The sequence below is a fragment of the Crotalus tigris genome, unplaced genomic scaffold (assembly GCF_016545835.1).
Source record: "Crotalus tigris isolate CLP2741 ecotype Arizona unplaced genomic scaffold, ASM1654583v1 scf7180000019007.31208882:3723066, whole genome shotgun sequence".
NCBI lineage: Eukaryota > Metazoa > Chordata > Lepidosauria > Squamata > Viperidae > Crotalus > Crotalus tigris.
In genome coordinates this window covers 43,287-68,143 of record NW_024097321.1, presented here as the reverse complement: position 1 = coordinate 68,143, position 24,857 = coordinate 43,287, and the positions used below count along the sequence as shown (strand labels likewise).

The following is a 24,857-nucleotide window of genomic DNA, read 5'->3' as shown; positions in this document are numbered from 1 at the left end:
TTATACTCCAATTAGCAACTGTTTCCCTTATCTTGCGTTGCCACATGTTTCCTGAGACAGGGAACAATTTCCTTCTCGTCATTTCCTTGGCTAGTCAGTGTATCAAGTGTGAACAGTATCTCAATCTTTTGTGTTCAGCTTGTTGTTGGATCCAGCTCATCTCTAAGAGAGGCAGAAAGGTTTCCATCCCTCCTCCAGAATATTTCTATAAATGGAGCGGTTCATCCTGCACTCTGACATGAGCAAGAGGACACAGGGGACTTACTATTTTCTTCATGACGATGGAGCCATTTTAAAACTTTATCTGGTGTTGTGCTTACCTTATTTTTTTTTTATTGCATTTTCCTTCTCTTGTGTTTGAGATTGGGTCCCTAATAAGATAGCTCTTCTTGTTATTTTGTTTTGCTTTGGGTTTTTTCCCGCTCTAATTGCTGTAATAGGAAAGTTTAAGTGCTGGTACACTTTATTTTGATATTAATTATATAAGTCCCCTCTGGAGGGTTGAGATCAGCTTCAAAATATTCCAACAAACATAATATTTTAATTAAAAATAAACACAAAACCATTCCATGTGCCTCACTGAGGAATGCATTTATTTACCTCATTTTTCCACCAACAGCTGGCACTAAAAAAGGCTCACTAAGCACTAAATTGCAATTTATAATGCAGTTAAATTTACAACCATAACTTAAAAAAATAATAAACATTCAAACATCAGAAAGCCTACTTTGCAGGAAAGAAGTATAGATAAAAGACTAAGAAACTCTAAAACAGTGGTTCTCAACCTGTGGGTTGGGACCCCATTTGGGGTCGAACGACCATTTCACGCCAAACAACGCAGTCTGCCATTTTTCCCCCTTTTCCTTAGCTGTGCTACTCCCTTTTATTCTATTGGCTTTTGAAAGCCAATAGAATAGACTCTCTTGAATAGAGTCTAATTCTATTGGATATCAAAATCCAATAGGAATTGTCCAGGCTGTCTCTGCCCTGCTGAGCCCGCGAAAAGTCCCATTCTGCAAATGGTGCTGCACCAGTTGAGTAGTCCTCGACTTATGACCGGTTGAGTAGTCCTCAGCTGATGACCGGTTGGGGGTTGCGGCATTAAAAAGGTTGAGAACCACTGCTCTAAATCCTATTGGAAATATTCACATTTTAGCTAAACACTGTCGAATTATTTATTATTTACTTTTTGTCTCATATTTCTTTACTCAACAGGTAAACTGAAGACTACTTTTGCAAAAGTATAAGTAATATATGTGAAAGTTTGCAAGTACTAAATCTTTCTTCATCAGAGAAAACAAAATTGAGTAAGCTAATACTGTCTAACCAACAATTAGAAAATGTTAAATTGTTGTTTAATACCAACAATCAGAGACTAGTTTTCCTTTTCACTTTTCTAAAATAATAATAATAATAATAATAATAATAATAATAATAATAATAATAACAACATTAAGAGTCTGTATGAGGAAGAGTACTAGCAATACTTGGGTATCCTTCAAGCTGACAACATCAAGCACACTGAAGTCAAGAAAAAGATTAGAGGTGAATACATCAAGAGAGTGAAGAAGATCTTAAAGTACAAACTCAAGGGAGGAAATACCATAAAGGCAATCAACACCTGGGCAATCCCAGGCATTAGGTACAGAGCTGGAATAGTGGATTGGACTCAAGCAGAACTAAAAGCAATGAATAGGCAGACCAGAAAAATAATGACAATGATTCATGCCCTTCATCCACGCAGTGACATTGACAGACTTTATCTACCAAGGCAAATAGGTGGGCGTGGAATGCTACAAGTACATCAGATGGTTGAAGAAGAAAAAATGGCTTTGGAAGAATATCTGAAGAACAATGATGAAGATGCACTGAAATTAGTATATCAGGAAGGCTTACTGACTACTGGAGAGACCAAACTGGCCTACAAGAAAGACCAAATGAAGAACAGAATAGAGGCATGGGAAGACAAAGCACTACATGGCCAATACATGAAAAAATTAGCTGGGAAAGCAGATAATAATAAAACCTGGCAATGGCTAAGAGCAGGAAAATTGAAGAAAGAGACCGAGGGACTAATTCTGGTTGCACAAGACCAAGCCTTAAGGACAAATGCATACAAAGTCAAAATTGAGAAGACAGCAACAGACAGTAAGTGCCGCCTATGCAAAGAAGCTGAAGAAACAGTGGACCACTTGGTAAGCTGTTGCAAGAAGATTGCACAAACTGATTACAAGCAGCGGCATGACAAAGTAGCAACAATGGTGCATTGGAAGATCTGCAAAAAATATCATTTGCCTGTAAGCAAAAACTGGTGGGATCATAAAATAGAGAAAGTCATAGAAAATGATAAAATTAAACTGCTCTGGGACTTCAGAATTCAAACAGACAAGCACCTGCAACATAACACCCCAGACTTAACAATTGTCGATAAGAAAGACAAAAAAGTCTGGATAGTGGACGTGGCAGTGCCTGGAGATAGCAGAATAGAAGAGAAAGAACTGGAGAAGATAACAAAATACAAAGACCTACAAATAGAAATAGAAAGACTGTGGCAAAAGCAAGCAAGGGTAGTACCAATAGTAATAGGCTCCTTAGGTGCAATCCCAAAACAACTGGAGCACCACTTGAACACCATTGGCATTGACAAATTCGCTATTAGTCAATTGCAAAAGGCGGCCTTATTAGGAACTGCTTCCATCCTGCGACGATATCTGTAATACCATCAAACATCCACATCTGCCTATCCCAGGTCCTGGGTAAGGACTCGATAGGTAGACAAAATGCCAAATCCAGTCTGAACATCTGGCTGACTGTGCGATGATCAATAATAATAATAATAATAATAATAATAATAATAATAATAATAATAATAATAATAATAAGTGAGGCACCTTGACGTGGTTGTGGGGCTTGTGTACTCTGAGGAAGATGAGAGCTATGCCAGAGGTTCAACCATACTGGACAGGTCTCATCAGAGGAGTCAGACAAAGAGTGTCTCTCCCATAAAAAATATGGTGAGACGTAAATTGCAGAATGCCATACCGGCTCGGACGTCGCCCGGGTTAACAAGGTCCGCGCTAGATATTGGAGTTCCTGGATATCTGGTGAAAAATGGGTTACAGGACTCAGGACTGTTGGCTGAGCAACCAGGGCCAGCAGCTGCAGAACTACTGGAAGAAAAGGTGTTTACCCGTCGCAGATACACAGTAATGGAAAACAAAGAAATAATGATCTGTTACTACAGATCAAGTCCAACAAGAGAGGATATCTAAAACGAATGCACCAGTTCTGGAAAGAACAACATCCAGAATCAGAAATAACAGAACAGAGACTAGCAGATCAACGCCGATTTATAACACGAAATAAAGTATTCACAGAAACAGAATTGGACGAACTGCAAAGGTTTACCCAGGGCAAAGAAATCAAAGCCTTACAAGAAGTAATTCAGAATGTAGAGGCAAACCAGGGGGAGTTGGCAGTGAAAGAATCCAGCAGAGATATACAACTGTTCTCATTTGGAAACCAGGCACCTCTTCCTCAGGAAGAACAAAACCCTCTAACTAAAGAAATAAAAGAATTGAAACAAAGAATAACTGAGCATCTAGAACAGCACAAAAACAACAGAATAAGGCTGCCTGCATTGAAGCTTGTTCCAAAGAAACAGCTAGCACAAGCATTAAAAGATGCAAATACTGCAATAGCAAGTATAAGCACCAATTCACTGCAAGAAACAAACCAACTAATGTACAGCACAGCTGCAGTTATAACAGAATACCTGGGATGCAAAATCAACAAAAAGAAAAACAAACAAACAGTGCACCACAAAAATGGAAGGTTAGACTAGAAAATAAGATCAGCAAGTTAAGATCACATGCAAGCAAGCTAGAACAGATGAAAGAAAAGAAGCTGAAGAACAAGAAGACCAAAGAATACCTAATCAAGAAATACCACTTAGAAACAAGGAAGATCAAGGAAGCACTGGAAATAATAAAGCAACAAATAACAGCTATAGCCAGGAAAATCAGTAGATATGAAGCTCGAATTGCAAACTATAGGCAGAACCTCCAATTTCAATCCAATCAGAAACGTTTCTACCAATCCATCAATGGAGAAACTGCAAGGAATCAGTCAGTACCTGACAAGGAAGAAACAGTGCAATTCTGGAAGCAGATATGGGATAACCCAAAGAAATACAACAAGGATGCAGCTTGGTTAAAAGAGGTGGATGCAAATAAAACAGAAGTTGAAATGAAAGAACTAGTAATAACAACAAAAATGGTAGAAAAAAGAGCAAAGAAAATCAAAAATTGGTCAGCACCAGGTGAAGATGAACTGCATGGGTTTTGGTTGAAACATCTAACTGTTATACACCCACTCATTGCCAAACAGTTCAACAATATACTACAAGGAGGAGAAATTGAAAAGTGGCTAACAACTGGGAAAACCTACCTAATAATGAAAAATCCAGCAAAAGGGGCAACACCAGGTAACTACAGGCCAATTACCTGCTTACCAACAACTTTCAAATTACTAACTGGTGTGGTAGCTGATGCAGTACAACAGCATCTAGTTGAAAACAATCTCTTTCCACCTGAGCAGAAAGGAAACCGCCCCAATAGCAGAGGAACAAAAGATCAACTCCTAATAGACAAAATGATCTTGGAAAACTGCAAGAGAAGGAAGACCAACCTGAATGTGGCATGGATTGACTACAAAAAGGCATTTGACTCTCTGCCACATGATTGGATAATCAAGTGCCTAGAAATAACAGGAGTAAGTAGAAACATCAGAAAATTTGTGCAAAAATCGATGGCACAATGGAAGACACAGTTGCAGATCAATGGTGAGAAGCTGGGAGAGGTTAATATCAAGAGAGGAATATTTCAAGGAGATTCATTATCACCATTACTATTTGTTATTGCACTGTTTCCTCTGTCAACAATACTGAATAACTCAGGACATGGCTATCAAACATCAAAAACATCTGCCAGACTATCCCACCTCCTTTACATGGATGATCTGAAGCTGTATGGAAAAACATCATCTGAAATAGAATCGCTGCTCAACACTGTCCGTATATATAGCCAAGATATTGTAATGGAGTTTGGCTTGGACAAATGTGCCACACTTACTATCAAACAAGGAAAAATAGTGAAAACTGAAGGAATCAAGATGCCCCACGAAAATAACATTAAGAGTCTGGATGAGGAAGAGTACTACAAATACTTGGGTATCCTTCAAGCTGACAACATCAAGCACACTGAAGTCAAGAAAAAGATTAGAGGTGAATACATCAAGAGAGTGAAGAAGATCTTAAAATCCAAACTCAATGGAGGAAATACCATAAAGGCAATCAACACCTGGGCAATCCCAGTCATTAGGTACACAGCTGGAATAGTGGACTGGACTCAAGCAGAACTAAAAGCAATGGATAGGCAGACCAGAAAAATAATGACAATGAATCATGCCCTTCATCCACGCAGTGACATTGATAGACTTTATCTATCAAGGCAAATAGGTGGGCGTGGAATGCTACAAGTACATCAGATGGTTGAAGAAGAAAAAATGGCTTTGGAAGAATATCTGAAGAACAATGATGAAGATGCACTGAAATTAGTATATCAGGAAGGCTTACTGACTACTGGAGAGACCAAACTGGCCTACAAGAAAGACCAAATGAAGAACAGAATAGAGGCATGGGAAGACAAAGCACTACATGGCCAATACATGAAAAAAATAGCTGGGAAAGCAGATAATAATAAAGACCTGGCAATGGCTAAGAGCAGGAAAATTGAAGAAAGAGACCGAGGGACTAATTCTGGCTGCACAAGACCAAGCCTTAAGGACAAATGCATACAAAGTCAAAATTGAGAAGACAGCAACAGACAGTAAGTGCCGCCTATGCAAAGAAGCTGAAGAAACAGTGGACCACTTGGTAAGCTGTTGCAAGAAGATTGCACAGACTGATTACAAGCAGCGGCATGACAAAGTAGCAACAATGGTGCATTGGAAGATCTGCAAAAAATATCATTTGCCTGTAAGCAAAAACTGGTGGGATCATAAAATAGAGAAAGTCATAGAAAATGATAAAATTAAACTGCTCTGGGACTTCAGAATTCAAACAGACAAGCACCTGCAACATAACACCCCAGACTTAACAATTGTCGATAAGAAAGACAAAAAAGTCTGGATAGTGGACGTGGCAGTGCCTGGAGACAGCAGAATAGAAGAGAAAGAACTGGAGAAGATAACAAAATACAAAGACCTACAAATAGAAATAGAAAGACTGTGGCAAAAGCAAGCAAGGGTAGTACCAATAGTCATAGGCTCCTTGGGTGCAATCCCAAAACAACTGGAGCACCACTTGAACACCATTGGCATTGACAAATTCGCTATTAGTCAATTGCAAAAGGCGGCCTTATTAGGAACTGCTTCCATCCTGCGACGATACCTGTAATACCATCAAACATCCACATCTGCCTATCCCAGGTCCTGGGTAAGGACTCGATAGGTAGACAAAATGCCAAATCCAGTCTGAACATCTGGCCGACTGTGCAATGATGATAATAATAATAATAATAATAATAATAATAATAATAATAATAATAATAATAATAATAATAATAATATGAGAAAGACTGGTCTGGTCTGCAGACCCTAGAAAAGATCAAAAGTGGCCTGTCTCACTTTATCTCTTTCCTTTAATAAAAAATACAAAGTGTAGAGAATAGCTTCTCAGTCACTTTGCTAGCCCCTTCCATGAAGCATGCATATATCTATGGAAACTGCTACCATCTTTACTAATAATCATATGGATTTTCCTTTACATGCATTGTCTCTTTCACAGTTGCCAACTGCTCCAGCTGATTACATTATTAGTGTTCAATCTTTTTAGATAAAACAAGTGAGGCAATTGAAATGAATCATTTAGAGAGATCAGCATCAAATGGGTATTGGTAAGTGGGGACATCATACCTGCAAACAAATCATGTGCATGTGTGTGTATGAAACTAATGTCATGATCGTATTTCCCTTTGCAACCCTGTTGAGAGGAGGCACAATGGAAGTTGCACCAAGAGTGGCATCTCCTGGCTTACAACCATAGTTGCACCCTGAATTTCTAGTTACACAGATACAAAGCATTATTCTGAAGTACAGCTTTATATTTCACTGCTGGGGATGATGATAAGTTTGTTTGTGTTTGCTTGTTTATTATTTTACTGTTGCATTTATTAATGTGAGTATTGGTTTTAACGGATTATATTGTTTTGTGATTTTTGTAGGTACTGGAGTTTCTGGGGTACGTTTCCTTGGTTATTAGATAGAAGAAAAGAGTAAAAAATTTTAAAGAATGATTAATTCTTCTTTTTATTATTGTTTCGAACTAAAGTGAATGTGCCTTGATGCAGTCAAAGAAAGCTGTCCGATGTTAAGGCACAACCAGTGGTGGGATTCAAATATGTGAACAACCAGTTCTCTGTGTGGATGCCGCTTCCAGAAGCCCATTCTGGGCCTGGGCAACAAAAAATTAGCTACCGGTTCTGCTGAACTGGTGCAAACCAGCTGAATCCCACCACTGGGCACAACCCAGGAAGCCACAGGTTGCTGGGATTCTTGGCGTTCATTTCACTGACTCACCTAGCAGCCGATTGTGTGATCTTTGGACAGCAAGGATGAAATTGCTGACTTTATTTTGAAGTCATTCTGTAACCCAGGGTTTCTCATCCTTGGCTGGCTGGGGAAAACTGGGAGTTGAAATCCACGCATCTTAAAATTGCCAAGGCTGACAAACACTTGCTGTAGTCTGAAACCACTGAACTACAGTTTAGAGAGTACCATGTTTCCCCCAAAATAAGAACCACCCGGAAAATAAATCCTAGCATGATTTTTCAGGACACTCGTAATATAAGCCCCACTCCCAAAATAAGCCCCAGTTAAGATTGCCAGCCAGACGGACACATTTAGCTTCGTATTTCCCCGAATATAAACCCTAACCGGAAAATAATCCCTAAGGCATCTTTTGGAGGAAAAAATAATATAAAACCCGGTCTTATTTTTGGAGAAACACGGTATTGAAATTCTATTATTTAAATCTTTGACTACAAAAAATATATATATTCCTGTTCTCTAACAGATGCTTAACTCACTCAGCACTGCAAAGCTATTTGTGTTACCATCTGCCACCAGTGTTTTGAACAATTGCTGTATTTATTTTACGTATAGGCAGACAGAACTGGACTAGTCTCTCTACTTTCTGAATTCCAATTCTACGAAATTTCACAATTACAGATGGAGATTAGCTGCCTAAATAATTAAATATACAGTAGCTGTTATGGATAAATGAGAGGGGTAAGGTGGAGAGATTGGAGGTTATGCTACATGGCTCCCAAAGCAGTGCAAAGCATTCAAAGATGGTGCTTTATAGAGCTCTCTGTCTTAAATCTTCTATGGCTGCTTTAAAGATTGCCTCCAGCTTCACTGGTATGGTGTGTATATGCACTGCCACTTCGTTGGAAGTCCTAGCAAATATTTTTGGTGAATATGGGAATTGGACTCATCATTTTATAGAGGTGCATTTCCTTCTTTCATGGTCAATTCCACACAGTGTTGGTGGGATGAAGAACTCTCTCCTTTGTGGGGTAACACAGGCCTCCACATTTTCTCCCCTTCTATTTAACATCTAAAGGAAATCACTGTGTGAAGGCATAGGCCAGTTTGGGATTTGGCATCAGTATCCACGTGAGTCCTTGTTATGCTCACAAGGAGAAACCCCTCTTCCAATCAAGCAGGCAGGAACCACAGGAAAAACCCAAACCCCTTTTATTATTCACAGACCTGAGTCAATGTCCAAGGCAAACAAACACAGTTCACAGAAACTCAATCCTCAATACCAACGGTTGCCTTTGGCAACCAGAACCTCACACCTTCCCTTTTATTATGCAGCCAAGGCGTGGCTTTCCTAATGCCTGCTCCTTTGCCTTTGGAGCTGCCCCATTGCATTCCTCTGTCCTGCTCTCTTTTCTTGCCAGTGCTGTCGTGCATCCTGGATATTTCCCAGCTGTGCTTCATCACTGTCCAACTCAGACTCCCAGCACAGCTTTGTCTCAGCCTGAGTGCGATTAGAGGGCCCAGGCTCCTCCTCAGACTGTGAGTCTTGGAGCTCCTCAGAGCCATCCTCTGACTCTAATGTCACTTCAGGCCCCTCCTTCTCACCTGAGTCCTCAAACTCAGCTGCAAGGAATCACAACAATTAATCCCAAGCTGGCCAAGTGAAGCTCTTGATGTTTTTGTCCCAATCTTCTATCTTTACTTATGGAGTTACATCCCTAGTAAGAGTGGGGTGCACAACTTGGGATTCTCTTGGAGTCATAGCTCCTATTTGAAGAACAGATGGCTGCTGAACCTGAACCTGGCTCAGGAATTCTGGGAGTTGAAGTCCACAAGTCATAAAAGAGCCAAAGTTGCCTACCCCTGCTCTAGACACTCATGTCTTGTCACCTTACAGCACAACTACTGTAACACATTCTACATCAAGCTACCTTTGAGGATCACTTGGAGATTTCAATTGATCCAGAATTCAGTGATGAGAGCAGTGATGAGCTGGATCATATTACACCTCTGTTCTGTGAGCTACATTAGTTGTCAGTGCATTTCTTTATGTATTTCAAGGTATTTGTTATTACAACAAAACCAAAACCAGAAGACTCTTCAGTCACAGTGCCTGGCTATGAGGGACTACCTATCTTACATGGTTTATGCCAGGGGTCTTCAAACTTGGCCCTTTTATGACTTGTGGACGTCAACTCTAGAATTCCTCAGCCAGCATGCCTGGCTGAGGAATTCTGGGAGTTGAAGTCCACAAGTCATAAAAGGGCCAAGTTTGAAGACCCCTGGTTTACGCCCATCAGATACAGTGAAAGTGAAATCCTGTAAAGTGAAAGCACTCCAAGTCCCTTCACTTAAACAACACATCTTTCAGGTATGGTAACTGAATTTTGTTTAAAAGGCAAAATGTTTATATGATAGAATTATCACCCTGAATCAAATGAAACAAAATATTGGGAGTTGAGATGGAACTAATAACAAGAGCTCTGCTTCAACAAATCAATAGTCAGTCATCAATATTATTGAATACAGTGGCATTTTCTTCCATTGGGTCTTCAGAATATTTATTTTGAAACAAATTTATAACTGTAAGCCACCCAGAGTCCCCTTGTAAGGGAGATTGATAGCATAAAAATTAATAAACAATTAAATAAAAAATAAAATGTCCACATGGATTTATTTTCAGGTAATTTCAATTCCTAGCTAGAGTTGTTATATAATGACTTCACTATTGTCCAGAAGGTGGCAATATATTGCTACTTTTCTTTAGGATTCAGAAACTATGACCTGCAGCACATTTTATTACACATTTTGGTATGTCAGCTGATATGTCAGTTCCTGACTTAAATACTACATATGGTTTATCTGGTAAAATGAGGCATGTAGTGCACAATATGTTATTTACAGCTAACCACCATGATCCTTTTTCTCTGTTCTCTGTTCTCTATTTACTGTTAATTATATTGATTTTATAGCCATTTTGAAGTTCTGTGTATCGAACAAAGGATTAATGCCTACAAACAACAAAAGCAAAAGCAATAAATATATTTGTGTATGTGTGTGTGAGAGAGAGAGATCATAATTTTAGCTTAGAGTCCAGTGTTTCCCAAACTTGACAATTTTAAGGCATGTGGACTTCAACTCCCAGAATTCCACAGCCAGCGTTGCTGGCTGTGGAATTCTGGGAGTTGAAGTCCTCATGCCTTAAAATTGTCAAGTTTGGGAAACACTGGCTTAGACCATCAAAAATGAAATGCAAGAATAAAAACATTTCAAACCATAGTCTATTTTTTCTATTTCTATTTTGCACCTGTGGGCAGAGAGCAATGGAGATAGCCTTGAGGGAAATATTTAGAAACAGGCAATTTAGGCAATATGAAATCAACCTTCCTTAGAGTAAGGCTCAACAGGAGACCAGGTACTGGAAAAAATTGTATGTTTTCTCAAGAATCCCATGTGGTTAGTGCAGCATGGGGATCTTCTTCAAGATTATTATGTTAATTTAATTATCTCGGTCTGTGCCAGGCTTACATAGATTTCACTCAGGCATTTCTATAGCATACGCTGTTATTGGCATATCATATTAAATCTTCTAGCTGATGTGGCCTGTCAATGTGGAGATTGCATAAAAAGCAAGATTGAAAAATGACAACTATTTTAGAGGATGTACACTATTTTAGAGGATGATGCACTCAGGTCTTGAGCCAAGTGCTCCACAATACAGCTCATAGGTTCTCTGCTAAAACACACAAATATTGCATTAAATTTACATGCCAATCATCTTGTCTTGTCTTACCTCATCTCATCTAGTTAACTGATATAGACAATGAACCCAGAGGAGTTATTTCTAGCTTCAGGGTTGCTTGGAACTAAAACAACTGCTTCCATATAATTTACATTATGAAAATATTTGATTTCTCAGATAACTGGTCGCCCAAACTCTCTTTAAGAATAAAGACAAAATGTTTCAGGCACTACAAAATGGGCCTTCATTAAGAACACAACGCCTGGTTTTATTTATTTATTTATTTTACACTCCTGTGGTAACATGCAGCATGGAAAAAAAGGCCGAAAGGAATTGATAAACCCAGTCACTCCATCCACAGTAGTACTGACCCACAATGAAGTTACCATAGATTTTCTATTTCAGCAAAACATTCTGCCAAAAGGAATGGAAACCCAGGGAAATGGCAACATTGAAGATTGGTTTTGATGCCTGGGAGGGCTCAGGAATTGCCCAGCTGATTGGGCTGCCAGAGATTGTGCATGTGAGTCTTTTAATTGGAGGAGTGGCTAATTGGGCCAAATTATGTTATGCAAAATACAGCCAGTGAAATACAAAGCATTGGAAACTTTGCTATTTGTCACAAATAGTGAAATATGATAAAAGAAAAAGTATTTTCTTGCTTCCAACGCATAAGCAAGAGTCAGAGAAAAGAGGTTAGTTATTTTATTTTTAGCTCTTGTGTACACTTCCACCTGTCACTAATCACCCATTACTGCAGCTTCCTTTTTCCAACGCTTGACTGATTGTTAAAAGAGAGGAACTGAAAAGGACTCCACTGAAAAGATAGTTCAAAGTTATGTAAATACTGGACAAAGGAACTGTTGTCCTCATAGCCTGCAGAACTGTGAATAATCCTTAGCAGAAAATAATTAAGAGTTGCTTAATCTACAATTAAGGCATTCTGGACAAAAAGAACAAAACAAGATGTACTGGAATAATTAATGATAGCTTAGTCTTCAGGGTCCATCAGTAGCACACAGATACATAATTTGAAGACTACTCAACTAGTGGAAGACTGAAATGCTGAAGAATGTTTAGCTATGGATTATAAATTATTCAAAAATGTTTAATCATGTATTAAGCTGGTTTTATTATATTTGAACAAATTGGCATATCATCAAAACCTGAGCAAAGATATTCTTTTCACATATGGCTCAATACAGCAGTCCCCGGCTTGACGGCCCAGTGTGTGGGGGAGAGGGAATGATTCTGTATGAATGGCAGGCATATGTGCAAATGCACATAGCTCCATTTGTGTATGCAGCATGTGCGCATGTGTGCCGCTTGCACCAATGGAGCTTTGCGCACAAGGTCAAGCGCCTGCCACTCATGCCAAAGGAACTGCACATATGTGCTCGCCCACTGCTTGCACGGTCCAGTTCACTAGTGGGCTGCAGCCTGGGGATTGGGGACCCTGTCTTAATATCTACCATTCATTGTTTGGCCACAATGGCTGAAATTTAGATTTATATTCATAACTCCTTCCACTTGTAGAAAAAAAACCCTTGGAATCCTATGCAGGTGATACATTTTCTAAATCTCATTAACCAATTACATAAGGCATCTGCCTTATAATTTTCTAGAAGATCCTGTAGCCTTCTGGAGCTACTTTTTGGGAAGCATGTTGTTTAGTTGCTAAGATACATCCGATCTGACTCTTCATGATCCTGTCCTCTATTGTCTCCCAGAGTTTGCCCAAATTCACGTTCATTGTGTATATGACACTCTCTAACCCTCACATTTTCTGCCATTCCCTTCTCTTTTGCTTTCAATCTTTCCCAACATCAGGGTCTTTTCCACTGAGTCCCCTCTTCTCATAAGGTGGCCAAAGTATTTAAGCTTCATTTTCAGTGTCTAATCAAGCATAGAGGAGTACAGATGGAATGAGAAATTGGCAAATATTTCCACTCACCAGCTTCTAAGAATGCAAGTAGAATTCCACAGAACTCAAATCTGGATCTAACAGTTTAAATAGTTAGTCAATTAATACTAGATCCCCAAACAGTAGGGATTTTGATCCACCAACTAAATGTTATAAAGGTTATGAATCCACAAATCAGTGATTACTCTCTATTAATGGAATACATTTCCCATCTGAAAGAAGGAGCCACTATAGGAGGGGGGCAGAGGGAGGAGATGACTTTTCCTAATCCCTCCCTCTAAAAATGTGACCCAGAGGGTCAACAACCAAAGGCAACAGAAACACATTGGAGACTCAAAAAAAGGATTTATGTATATTTATTTGCAATTATTTTATGTATATATCATAAATCAGTATCCACATAAATTAATGGTAGTGTACAATAAATTAAATAAAGTTAAAATAACAGAAATGTGAAAGGGATAGTTGCTAATCCTAAAAATAGTCAACCCGAATCTTAAATTACAATTAGAAAAACAACCACATTCAAGATCCATCTACTTGTACAAGCAGGATTTATTTGAAATCCTGTATTTGGGCTGGTGCCAAGCAATGTGTAATTTGAAGTTTAAAAAAAAAACAGCACTACTGGTAGCCTAATGTAGAAGCCTCAGCAGTAGTATTATGTGTGAACAGGGACTATTAACTGCAAAAAGTGCAAATTACTAATTGCATGTTTTGGTTGATTTCAAAAGTAACTCCATGTATGCCATATTTCAGTAATCTAACTGGGAGTTTACAGGACCATAACTTGATGTTGTCAAGCAGGACCTCATTCTCCAGGAAAGCCAAAGCTGAGCAAAGGTTTCTCTCTAAATAAACAGTCTTCATCTTATTCAGCAGTAGCTGTTTAAGTCTGTAACAACCTTCAAGTTACACACCTGCTACTCCCAAGTAATGCTATCTCATCCAGAGTTACTGCTGGAGTCGAAAGAGACAGACAGTGGGTGCTTCAACCCTGGAGATTTTTAATAAGAGATTGGACAACCATTTGTCTGAAATGGTATACGGCAATGGTGGCAAACCTATGGCACATGTGCAGGAGGTGGGCCCATGCGCTGTTGCCCCAGCCCCACTTCCCCCACGGTTCTCTCCTCACCAGCAGCCCCCCCCCGGATGAGAGTTGGCCCTGAGCGTGGCCCGCACGGAGCAGAGCAGCCAAGAACATGTCAGCCGGGCAGCAGGGACAAGACTCCGCCCTTGCGCTCCATTGCATGCAGTTGATGCTGTGGGGTGCAGGCAGAGGCCATGGCTCATATGGTGCTGCTGGGCTGCCTGAATGATCTGTGGTGAGCCATGGAGGCAGTGAGTGGCCTGGGGCAGGCAGGGTGAGGCAGGGCTGGATTTTGGACACTCAGTCTCTAAAAGGTTCGCCATTATTGGTATAGGCTTTCCTGCTTGAGCAGGGGGCTGGACTAGAAGATCCCCAAGATCCCTTCCAACTCTGTCATTCTGTTAATTCTTTCTAGTTCGAATTCAATTTTAAATATTTTTTTTCCCTTTCAAATTCTCACAGCCTTCAGACACCAGTTCTGGATTTCCATTACATCAGCAGCTAGAATATCATTGATGTATTGCTAAATCTCAATTCAAATTACTAGCTGACACTCTCCCAGCAAATGTTAAACAGAGGTGGAGAAAGAAAAGTGTTCCATCACACACATGCTATAAACAACTACTATATTCAGTGATAAAATAGAATCTCAACCCTTCTGGGTGGCCTGAAACTTTTATAGGTGTGGCCAGTAGTATGAAATGCCACCAGGAGATTTAGGAGGACCAGGAGTCAATGACCTGCTTAAATTCCACCTCAGACCAACCTAAACTCCGATTTTAAAAGATCATTAAAATATATATTTATCTTAACAAGTTTTATAGAAAAAATAGAAAATGCAAAACAAACAAAAACAAAGTCAGGGGCAAGAGAATCTCAGAAAGGAAAGGCCGCACACTGGGTCGAAGTTGTCTAACACAGGAACAGCCTTTTCCAAAGACACCCAATCACTGTCTTTTTCGAGGCAAACAATACCATCCCTTCCGAATGTTGACAGCTTCCCTTAGTTGATTACCTCCCACCTCCCCTCTGCTTCTGAGTAACAAGTTAGTTTTAAAACTCAAATGGAATGTTTTAGATTCCTCATACTGCTAAGAATGGTGCCGAACGAATATTCCAGTTGAGCAACAGCCATGCTGATGAGTGTGGTAACCAAACATCTGGAGCATACCAAGTAGGGAAACTGGATCTGATCCCGCTTAGTAGGTGGCAGCACTAACAAAGTGGGAAATTGTTAGGACTGGAAGACCCAGCAGAGTTTGTCCTGGTTAGTTCTTGGTTGGGACTTCCCAAGGAATACCAAAATTGGGAAATTCTAGAACAAATTTCTGTATTGCTGCCTAGAAAACTACTAGGATGTGTCCATTAAGAGAGTTGAGGGATACTGTTTTAGAAGATGTTCCCAGTAAGGCATCTCTAGCTATAGCAAGGAGTACTTGCAAATTATCGTAATAACTACCAATAAAGCATATTCCAGTATTAGTAGTATAGTTTTAAAATCACAAATGAGTGAATCTCTGGCTGAAGTGCTTTATTGGAAAACACAGATTAATAATAATAATGATGATGATGATGATCCAAATAGCCCAATAGTTTTGACTGGAACTGAGAACTCATGGCAGTCAAGCAATCCTTTTATCAAGCATTGCAAGAACATATGTCATATGAAAGTATAGAAACACAACCATCTGCAGAACAGTTTTATTACCAATAAATATATATTTATCTTAACAAATTTTATAGAAAAAATAGAAAATGCAAAATAAGCAAATACAAAATTGGGGGAAAAAAATCTCAGAAAGGGAAGGCTGCAGAGTGGATCGACTTACCATCATTTTTTTTAGCGACAGTGGCAATGAAAAAAGTGGCTGACAACTGGTCCTTGCACCTAGGCGAGTTGTAGCATCCTCCCAGTTACATGATCAAAATTCAGGTACTTGGCAACTAGCATTTATTTAGGATGGCTGCAGCGTCCTTCCCAGCTAGCTTCTGACAAGCAAAGTCAATGGGGGCAGCTGAGTTTGGTTAATAACTGTGTGAGTCACTTAACAACTGCAACAATTCACTTAACAACATGTCAAAAAAGGTCATCAAATTGGATGAGACTCAGCAACTGCCTTGCTTACCAAGGGAAATTATGTTCCCAATTGTGGTGGTTTAAGTCGAGGGCTACCTGCATAAGTTTCACGAGAGCCAGATCAGGGGACATCGCCAGGTCTACCTATAAATGTATGTGAGATTTAAGATGTATGAGATTTAAGATGTCACGACTTAAGCGGAGTGAAAATACGTGATGTGCATCTGACATCTCAAGTGCAAGGGAAAAGAAATGAATTGCATTTTTGCACAGGTTCCTTTTGGGTGGGCCGTCATGAAGCGAGGCACACGTTTGCTACCCAAACCGTAACTCGCTTCTTTTCGATTTTAGCTCGATCACGTGAGAGGTTCTGTCCTTGAAAAAAATGGAGGCTCTTCTTCACCTCCTCCGCCGCCGCCCCCATAGTATACAGTACATCACCCTTTCCCCTAGACACGTTACACGCTCGCCCTTTCCACAAATTCGGCCGTACGCGCTGCGGCTAAACCCTTCTATTAACAAGAGGGCTGGGGAATATTTTTGCGGAGTGGGAGGCAGGGAGAGAGAGAGAGAGAGAGAGAGAGAGAGAGAGAGAGAGGAAGGGAGGGAAACGGAGGGAGGGAGGGAGAGGGAGATGGCGAAAGGTAAGGGGGGAGAGAGAGAGAGAGAGAGAGAGAGAGAGGGGAGGGGAGGGAGGGAGAAAGTGAGGGGAAGAGAGAGGGAGAGAGAGAGAGAGGCACAAATGCCCCAATAGCTGCTCCTGGCAAGAAAGTCTGCCTCTGGCGAATGGCCAGAGGCAGACTTTCTCGGGCAGGCGCGCGCTCGGGTCCTCGGACTCAAAGAGGGCGCCCCGATCCTGCCTCGCGCGTGCCCGCCCAGGCCCATCTGGCCTGACTCTGGCGCAGCATCTCTGCTCGGCCGGATCCTGGAGCGGCCGCCGAGTTCACCTCTCTCTCCCTCCCTCCATTCCAGTAGACGCGCACGCACCTGCTCCCTTTCCTGCCTTCCTTTCTAGCCTCCCTCCAGACGCGGAAGTAAAAAAAAAAACAAAACAAAAAACAAAAAAAAAAACCACCCAGCAGCTGAGGAAGAGCCCTGCGTACTCCGCTGAAGGCGGCGAGAAAGAGGCGGGGCTTCCCGAGACCCGCTGGCTACTGCTAGGTGCAGTAGTGCATACACCTCTCGGTGGCTGCGCGCGCGCGTCTGTGCGTTCGTTTGTATGTGTCTGTGTCTGTCTCTGTATGTAAACGCGGCTGTCGCTGGGGTAGGATTGTTGCCCTCGGTAACCAGGGAACCTGTCCGAGGCTTTCCGGCCGCACCGGAGCTCTGGGAGATTCAGGCGGGACGTGGTGGGTCAGGCTTGTTGTTTTTAGAGGACAGTTTGGAGAGGCAGCGAGGGACTGCAACCGCCGCCAGCCGCCCGGGAACGTGAAGAAGGTACAGGCGATGCGAGCTCGCGGTTTCTGTCTGCCTGCCTTGCTTGCGAGACGATGCTTCTGCTTTCTGCGCTGTCATGTCCGTGAAGGATAGAGAGATGAGCGTGTGAATTGGGGCAGGTACAGCGCGCTTTGGGCATTTCCGGAGTTGAGTGAGTTGCGGTTAGAAATGTGCACGCGTGCATGTGATATACTGTACCTCGTAAACGAAATCTATAGTTGCTCCAGCGATCCCCAAAGCACTTAATCTATCGCTGCTCCAGCGATTCCCCAAAGCAGTTAAGCCCGTGTCTAGTTGGACCCAAGATGAACGGCTAACGGCGAGGGAATGCGGGGGAAAATAATGTATTTAGGATGATTGACGTAATTGGGTTGTAAAACTAAATCCGGAGTGTAGGAGTATTGGGTTCCAAATTGAGTAAAAAAAATTTTTTGAAAAAAAAAAAGGAGAGGCAGGAAGGTTGCCAAGATGGGCAGTTGCACAGTAGATGCACCTGTAGTTCTGAATCTTTGCATTCAACTCATGTAACTGAAAACAGGACAACTTTTGCTGAGGAAGAACTGACTCACTTTCCCCCCTGCTTATTTTCGTTTTATTAAACGGCTGTTGAATTTCAACAAGAAGTGTTAGATTGGTACTAGATGGGACTAGTAATGCATATTCACATTTAAGCAGACATACAGGTAGTAACTGACATCTAATTGTTGACCTACTTGCCTCTGAAAGTTCAAAGATCAATCCATTTAATGCAATTCAGCTTTGTAGAATGTTATCTCAGCTGTTTAAATTTATTTTGATCAGAGCATCCATGAAACATTTTTATCAACTAATATTTAAAAAAAAACCTTATCTGTGAATTACTGTAATATGTAATATACAGAAGGTTGTAACAGTAGTAACTAGCTCCACCTATAAAATAACTTTTAAGTAATTTTCAGGAATTATCAAAGTTTCAAAAGCATTTATGTGTCTTTTTATTTTTAGACACAGAGTTGTGGACACCTATTATGTTTAGAGTTTTTTGTTGTGATTAAAACACAAAACAGTACTAATATGAGTCAGCATCTATAATTAATTCAATAATTTTCAGTAGAAAAACATCTACCAAATAAGGGGAGAGGCCCTAACAGATTTCAAAAAAATATTTTTGAAGAACACAAAACTATCCCTAACTTAGAGTTAAACCATTAATAAAGTTTGAAAGTCTCAAGAATTATCTCTGAATAACTACGTTTAAGTTGGAGCTTCACATGGCTGAAATGCAAGCTGATATTCTGTATGCTTATTTAAAGTAAGTTCATATCCAATTCAGTGGGGTGAATGAAAGTAAGTACCCAATTTAATAAATAAATAAATAAACATTGGAAGTAAGTATACATTACAAGGAAATGTTTTTATTAAAAATAGAAATAGGTTGCTTAGTATAAATAATAAATTTAATAGAACTTTTGAGGCCTCAATATGGGAACCAATATATTTATCTACTAGCTACTGTGAAGAGATATTTGGAGATAATTATTGAACATAGGCTGCTTCTGTGAAAAAGAGATGAAACAATCCCACCCTTGGACTAAAACAAGATTAGAACTGGGTATCTCTAAATTCTGTTTTAAGCCATTTATAGAAAAAGAACAAATTAGGGAAAACATGCAGATCATGACTACTGTACTGAAATTCTTTTCAATCAATCCTGTCTGGGGTTATGTGACCTGAAGGGAGGAGCTTATAATGGAACAGTGATCAACAAGATGTTGAGACTCTAGAACAGCGGTTCTCAACCTTTTTATACGGCGACCCCTGGTCACACGGACGCGGCGCGCATGCGCGGCGCCGCCCCCTGAGGGGGAAAAATGGCAGATCGCGTTGTTTGGCGACCCCCGTAAAATGGTCATTCGACCCCAAATGGGGTCGCGACCCATAGGTTGAGAACCGCTGCTCTAGAAAGAGTACAGAGAAGAGCAACAAAGACGATCAGGGGACTGGAGGCTAAAACATAAAGAATGGTTGCTGGAACTGGGCATGCCTAGTTTAATGAAGAGAAGGACGAGGGGGGACATGATAGCAGTTTTCCAATATCTCAGGGGCTGCCACAAAGAAGAGGGAGTCAAGCTATTCTCCAAAGCGCCTGAAGGCAGGACAAGAAGCAACGGAAGGAAACTAACCAAAGGGAGAAGCAGCCTAGAACTAAGGAAAAATTTTCTAACAGAACAATTAACCAGTGGAACAACCTGCCTCCAGAAGCTGTGAATGCTCCAACGCTGGAAGTTTTTAAGAAGAGACTGGACAGCCATTTGTCTGAAATGGTATAGGGTTTCCTGCCTGTGCAGGGGTTGGACTAGATGACTTCCAAGGTCCCTTCCAACATCATCATCATCATCATTATTATTATCATCATCATCATTATTACCTTGTGGCCAATGCCAGCTCCCTTTCCCACAGTGATGCACTGTGAAATTTGTTTCTGGATTTTTTGCTCTACAGCCTCCAACCAAATCTGGGTCATTTTTGAATTTGGTCTTTCTTTTGTTGACTTGTCTTACCATACCAAACTAGATCACATTTTGTTCTGATTGTCAGACTGACAGAATTTTGACCTCTTTTACATAATTCCTTTCAAACATTCTCTGGAGTTGGGAAGAAGGATAAAAAAGAACAAAAGAATTGTTTCTGAATGCCTTTCTTCCTAAACCACCTTGGGATAATAGGGCAGAAAGAGGTTCCCTCAAATTCAGAGTAAATGTATTCAGTTATTTTAAGTCTCAGCTCAGTTCCACTATATAGGCAGTCCTCGACTTACAGTCTCAGTTGAGCCCCAGATTTTTGTTGCTAACTGAGACAGTTAGTGAGTTTTGCCCCATTTTACCACCTTTCTTTGCCACTCTTGTTAAATGAATCTCTGCAGTTGATAAGTTAGTAACACGGTTGTTAAAAGTCCATCTGGCTTCTCCATAGACTTTGCTTGTCAGAAGGTCGTAAAAGATGATCACGTGATCTTGGAACACTGCAACCGTCATAAATATAAATCAGTTGCCAAACATCTGAATTTGGATCACATGAACATAGGGATGCTGGAAAGGTCGTAGCTGTGAACAATGGTCATGTCACTTTTTTCAGTGCCTTTGTAACTTTGAACTGTCACTAAACAAGTTGTTGTAGATCAAAGACTACCTGTATTATTAAATTATGTAAGATGATATAATATGTGCCCTAGTTAAGGAAAATAAAATACTTTCTATTTGAAAGGTAAGAGAAAAAAATTGTTAAGTGCTGTAACTGTGTTTAACCCTCTATCTCAAGATATGTACTAGAAACAAATTTATCATATGCTGCCTTATTAATATTCATATGTAATTCTCACATTATGTCTTATTACCATACATTTCTGCATCAATCATCTTTGATTATGACAAATAGGCTATAATAGCGGGATTACCATTTATGGCTGCAGTCATATATTTACTTGCATGTGTTCCTTTGAATTTAGTATTTAGGTCATAGGAAAATACTAGTGAAATTACTAGTATTACCAGAAGTAATCATGCTTAGGGGCAGAAAATAATATTTTTTATTAATTTAAACCTTCATTTTTGGTAAACTTAAAACACTTGAACAGGTTGCTAGAAAATTTTAACACTGCTGAACTTGTGTTTTTGTATGCACGTGAGTGTGAGACTCGTTTACTGTTAGGGTATAATCTCTATTTCCATCTTTAGAAAAGCTTATGTTATAATAAACCAATTCTTTGCCCTGATTGCCACAATACTTTTTGTATTGATATTTTGTTCCGACATAGCTCTTGCACTAGAAATTGCTTTTATACTTTCACTGCTTGTGGAGAAAAAAATTACAGATAAATCAAAAGGTTTGAAGATTATTACCAATGAGTAGCAATAGAAAATAAATGAACTTCTTAATATGCTGAAGCTCTTAGCACTCCTTTGATTTTATATTATGGTTGGAGGAATCTTTTTTTTTTTTTTTTTACTAATGCAGTGCCAAAACTAATGTTATTGGTTTGGATTTATGTTCGTTTGGTACAGTAGCATGATTATCTTGTCCTGAATTAACAACATGTGGTCAAGAGGTCTGGACATCAACAATATACAGAGTAGCACTTTGTAACAGTATAGTATTTTGGCTCTTGGGCTAAATTATGGCATGTGCAATTGTGTGCAAAGCCTTTCTCCAAAGGTGGTCAAGATAGGCAGTGATATATGTATAGACAGCAAGTTAGATTGTCTCTATTTTCAGGCATTTGATACTGCTTTAGGACATGATGCCACAAGGCATTATATGCTCCTCTGCTTATCAAATAGGAATGGAAATTGAGACTGAAGGGCTTGATATGTTTAGCCTTCAGAGGGAATAATTTTAGGGAGATGATGGCACTTTTTGAATACATGAAAATATGTCACATTGAAGAAGGAAGGGCCTGACTTGTTTCTGCATTATTCTAAAGCTGACCTGGGCATTTTATAGGCCTCAGAGCATATGTAGCCCTTTGGCTCTTTCTGTCAGCCCTGCATAAAATCACTCTGAAATTAGAAATGAATGTAAATAAGCAAATGGCATATAGGCAACACAACTGCATTGCTTTTATTTTGAATTTGACTGCTACTTTTTTTTTCCAATTTATGTATGTGCATGAGTGCCTACACATCTTCACAGTAATGTGTTGGTCCTATTGATTTGGCTCTCCACAACAGTCCCAGTTTCTCATGTGGCCTTTGAGAACATTAATTGCCCATCCCTGTAACCTTTCTCAACTGGGCTCCATGGAAGTTTTAGGTTTTACAAGAGGTTGCTAGGAATTCTCACGAGATAGGGATTGAAAAAAAATAGTTTTTTGAACTTCATGCACCATGCAATGCTAGAATTGTGTTGTGGTTTCATATTTTTATGCATGAGCTTCTCTGAGACCTGAACATTCTTTTCCTGGATTCCTTTGGATAAAATGGTTGAGAAAGGCTGTTCTAGAGTATGGGATATGGAATAATGTTCATAAATTATGGAAGGCAGGTTTCATGAGAAGGGTAGGAAAAATTCCTAATGGAAAAAGCAGTTTACCTAGAGTGGTGATAAATTCTTCAATAGATATGATCACAGAGAGGCCAGATAGACATTTTGGTGATGCTTTAATTTGAATTCCTGTATTGGAATGGAAGGAGGTAGACTTGATGGCCCAAATATCTCTTTCCCACTCTGTGACTCATAAATGAAATATGCTATATTTCACGTTTCATTATTTTTAAACACCTGCTAATATTTTTGATCACCTTGTTCTCATCCTGTGTCTCCAGATTATTGGGGGTAAGAAGAAAACATGACTGGAGAAAAATATTGTGTGAACTCAGATGTCCATTTGCACGTTATTCATGTGATGATGAACATAATTTCCATTCTAATGAAGATAATTGCTTTAAATTAGTATCAGGAATATTCAGTCATTTAATTTAAGCATCTAAAGGGCATCATGTAACACAATTATTGTAATAACTGATTACTTACACCTCATCTTATCCCAGAAATGCAGGATTGGGCTTGGTGACTATAACTTGTGAATAGACTCTATTTTTGCCTTTGTAAAAGACTTGTGAGTCATTAACAACAGTCTTGTTCACCTAGAATAATCTGCCTACCTTTTACAAGAAAAAAATCCCTATTTTTCAACCATAATGAGTATATAAAATTATTTTTTATTTCAAAGACCAGATTTTAAATGACAACAGTCAAACTCTATTGGGCAGTGAACCTAAGATATTAGGCATCTTAGGAAAAAATAACCATATCACATTTAGATTCAATATATCTATGAGAAAAAAAACTGAGCCAAGTCAGTCATACATCTTGATTTAAGGAAGGCCATTTATCCTATTATATAGACAAAACCAATAGGGATGGGAAATTATAGAAATTAGAAAATGAAAGCATAAACTCATCTGAAAAAAATGCAAACCGGAAGCTTTAGGAAACCTGTTTAGATGAAGAGTGAGTTGGTAGGAATTGAGTCAGGTAGTTCAGCATGAAATTAAGATAATACAAAATGGAATAAAGATTTTTGGGAAGCATGTCCAAAACAAACAAAAACAACAGCAACAAAGAATTAAGGAAACTTTTGATCTCGCAGGAAGGTCGAGACATAAGATTGTTTAATGCCTTATTTGCATCTATCATCTCTGAGAACATGATTCTTAATATGGCTGAAGTGGGACATCTCTTCAAATTGATTAAAAACTCACCTAGCTATTTTAATCAAATTGGTCTCCAGAGCGAGAGAAATTACAACCTAAAATATTTTTTTTTTTTTTTATTGAAAATTTTTACATTTTACAAAAACAAATCCCCTTCCCATACCCCCCCCTACCTCACCCCCCCCCCTTCCCAACCTCCCAAACCCTCCCCTGGACTTCCCAGAGCTGAGTACAGGCTTAATTAAAAAAAAAAAAAAAAACTTAAAACACTTTTAAAACCTAAACAAATTTAAATACAATCATCATTCTATATAAGCTCCCTCCAAAAACACAAATTTAAACATTACTTTCTTTGAATATCTATATCTATAATATAAAATCTAATTTCTCCCTCTTTCTTTATCCTAAAACGAAAAAATAAACATACAAATCTTTGTTATACCATTAAAGCTAAATACTCTTAAAGAACTTAAAGTAAGTACATATTTCCTTCAATCTTCATAATCTTCTCTCCTATCCAAAAAGAAGAAAAAAAAAAAAAAAAAACAAAAAACAAAAACTTAAAAAACCTATAAGTCCTAAACAAATCTAAGCACATTTAATTAAACAAATTATTTTGTCTTAAAAATATTAATAATAATATTTAAAAACTAAAAACACTTTTAAATCCTAAACAAATCTAAATACAATCATCACTCTATATAAACTCCCTCCAAAACCACAAATTTTTAAAATTTAAAATATTAGAATCCACTCACTAAAATAAGCAAATTATAATCCCTTCA

The 24,857-nt window shown here is 39.2% G+C and overlaps 1 long non-coding RNA gene across 2 annotated transcripts in view; it reads left to right on the top strand.

Moving 5' to 3' along the window:
• The first annotated feature begins 17,166 nt into the window (after positions 1-17,166).
• The window catches only part of LOC120314822, a 43,733-nt gene continuing 36,042 nt past the window's right edge, over positions 17,167-24,857 (top strand). Inside the window, exon 1 of one of the 2 annotated variants that reach the window (XR_005558534.1) lies at positions 17,167-17,881. This is a non-coding gene — a long non-coding RNA (uncharacterized LOC120314822). The remainder of the gene's footprint in view (positions 17,882-24,857) is intronic. The other variant, XR_005558533.1, reaches the window with a different exon arrangement.